Source organism: Triticum aestivum, chromosome 2A (genome assembly GCF_018294505.1).
Source record: "Triticum aestivum cultivar Chinese Spring chromosome 2A, IWGSC CS RefSeq v2.1, whole genome shotgun sequence".
NCBI classification, from domain to species: Eukaryota; Viridiplantae; Streptophyta; class Magnoliopsida; order Poales; family Poaceae; genus Triticum; species Triticum aestivum.
This window is the reverse complement of record NC_057797.1, coordinates 65,215,260-65,218,334: the sequence shown is the minus strand read 5'-3', so window position 1 is coordinate 65,218,334 and position 3,075 is coordinate 65,215,260.

Here is a 3,075-nt window from a genome sequence, read left to right as displayed (position 1 = left end):
TGCTATAATCTACATTTTTACAGAAGACGCTGCAACCCCTTCTGATGGGTTCTATGTAGACGTTGACATCAACGAGTAGGCTAAAGACCCAGGTGGTGACCCTGAGCTTGTGAAGGACCACATAGTATAGCTAGGCTTTCCAAGCCTCTTTTATTTTACTAGTTGTCTGTACTCAGACAAGTTACTTCCGCTGCTGGTTTGTATGACTGTATGACTTGTATGTGGGGTCGTGAGACCCGTACCTTTGTGTATGTTATGTATGGCTCCCTGAGCCTTAAATAAAGTACTTGTGTCATAGAGTCATGTTGTGATGCTTCGTTGTATTTGCACATATCGAGCATATTGTGTGTATGATTGAAATGCTTGGTATGTGTGGGATCTGACTATCTATTTGTTTATCTTTAGTAGCCTCTCTTACCGGGAAATGTCTCCTAGTGTTACCGCTGAGCCATGGTAGCTTGCTACTGCTCTGGAACACTTAGGCTGGCCGGCATGTGTCCTTCTTCGTTCCTGTGTCTGTCCCTCCGGTGAAATGTCACGCTTTGAGTACCGGAGTCCTGTTAGCCCGCTACAGCCCGGTTTACCGGAGTCCTGCTAGCCCAGTGCTACAGCCCGGACCCACTTGCTGATGACCGACACGTTCGAAGCTGGGTCATGGATGCCTGTCCCTGTAAGTCTGTGCCACTTTGGGTTTACGACTAGTCATGTCAGCCCGGGCTCTTTATCATATGGATGCTAGCGACGCTATCATATACGTGAGCCAAAAGGCGCAAACGGTCCCGGGAAAAGGTAAGACGACACCCGTGGGGATACCGTGCGTGAGGCCGCAAAGTGATATGAGGTGTTACCAGCTAGATCGATGTGACATCGAGTCGGGGTCCTGACACTACCCCCCAGTGCCCCCATCCCGCCTAACCCTGTAGCGTTTGACCACGGGATCTAGCCCTATGACTTTGCACGGACGGGCTTTGACCAGTGGACCTCCCCACCCGGTTGTGCTAGGTCAGCCCATAGGAACACTTTGGAGCAACATCCGGGCCAGACCCACAACAATATCCCCTCCGTGTAGACCCCACGCGTCCGTTTCCCCCCTCCAGGTGCCGGCGGTGGCGCCGTCCGTGAGGGGGGCACACCCCGGACACGCGTGCCGGGCATTTGCAACCGCCACCACAACACTTCCAGACTTGTGAGAGGCCTCCTACGCAATATTTGGCGGCATGCTAGCCCCCGGAGGACGCCGGCCACAGCCGTAGACGCGCGAAGGGCAATCCGCGTAGAGGGAATTTTTCGGATACTTGTCCATCACCAAAAATTATGAAAAAATACCATCGTCCTATAGCACATGTGCACACGTCATGCAAAAAAACTCATGATTTTATCGCGCTCCGAGTATTTAATAATATTGACGCCGCATCGTTATCGTAGAACGTCTACTACCGTGTCATCGCCGTCCGTGAGGGGGGCCATGCCCCGGAGACGCGTCCCGCCTCTTCAGACATGCCACCACACCACCCCGCATGTATGAGGGCCTGGTGTGATGCTCCGATGGCATTGCTACCTCCCCAGTGCCCCCGTCCCGCCTAACCCTGTCGCATTTGACCACGAGATCTAGCCCTTTGACTTTGCACGGATGGGCTTTGACCAGTGGACCTCCCCACCCGGTTGTGTTAGGTCAGCCCATAGGAACACTTTGTAGAAACATCCAAGCAAGTCCCACAGCAAGATCCCCTCCGTGTAGACCCCACGCGTCCGTTTCCCCCCTCCAGGTGCCGGCGGCGGCGCCGTCCGTGAGGGGGGCACACCCCGGACACGCGTGCCGGGCGTTTGCAACCGCCACCACAACACTTCCAGACTAGTGAGAGGCCGCCTACGCAAGATTTGGCGGCATGCTAGCCCCCGGAGGCCGCCGGCCACAGCCGTAGACGCGTGAAGGGCAATCCGCGTAGAGGGAATTTTTCGGATGCTTCTCCATCACCGAAAATTATGAAGAAATACCATCGTTCCTATAGCACATGTGCCCACGTCGTGCAAAAAAACTCATGATTTTATCGCGCTCCGAATATTTAGTAATATTGACGCCGCATCGTTACCGCAAAACGTCTACTACCGTGTCATCGCCGTCCGTGAGGGGGGGGGGCCACGACCCGGAGACGCGTCCCGCCTCTTCGGACATGCCACCACACCACCCCGCTTGTATGAGGGCCCGCTGCGACGCTCCGGTGCCATTGCTACCCCCAAGTGCCCCCGTCCCGCCTAACCCTGTAGCGTTTGACCACGGGATCTAGCCCTATGACTTTGAACGGACGGGCTTTGACCAGTGGACCTTCCCACCCGGTTGTGCTAGGTCAGCCCATAGGAACACTTTGGAGCAACATCCGGGCCAGACCCACAGCAATATCCCCTCCGTGTAGACCCCACGCGTCCATTTCCCCCCTCCAGGTGCCGGCGGCGGCGCCGTCCGTGAGGGGGGCACACCCCGAACACGCGTGCCGGGCGTTTGCAACCGCCACCACAACACTTCCAGACTTGCGAGAGGCCGCCTACGCAATATTTGGCGGCATGCTAGCCCCCGGAGGACGCCGGCCACAGCCGTAGACGCGCGAAGGGCAATCCGCGTAGAGGGATTTTTTCGGATACTTGTCCATCACCAAAAATTATGAAAAAATACCATCGTTCCTATAGCACATGTGCCCGCGTCATGCAAAAAAACTCATGATTTTATTGCGCTCTGAGTATTTAATAATATTGACGCCGCATCGTTACCGTAGAACATCTACTACCGTGTCATCGCCGTCCGTGAGGGGGGCCACGCCCTGAAGATGCGTCCGCCACTTCGGACATGCCACCACACGACCCCGCATGTATGAGGGCCCGGTGTGACGCTCCGATGGCATTGCTACCTCCCCAGTGCCCCCGTCCCGCCTAACCCTGTAGCGTTTGACCACGAGATCTAGCCCTTTAACTTTGCACAGATGGGCTTTGACCAGTGGACCTCCCCACCCGGTTGTGTTAGGTCAGCCCATAGGAACACTTTGGAGAAACATCCAAGCCAGACCGACAGCAAGATCCCCTCCG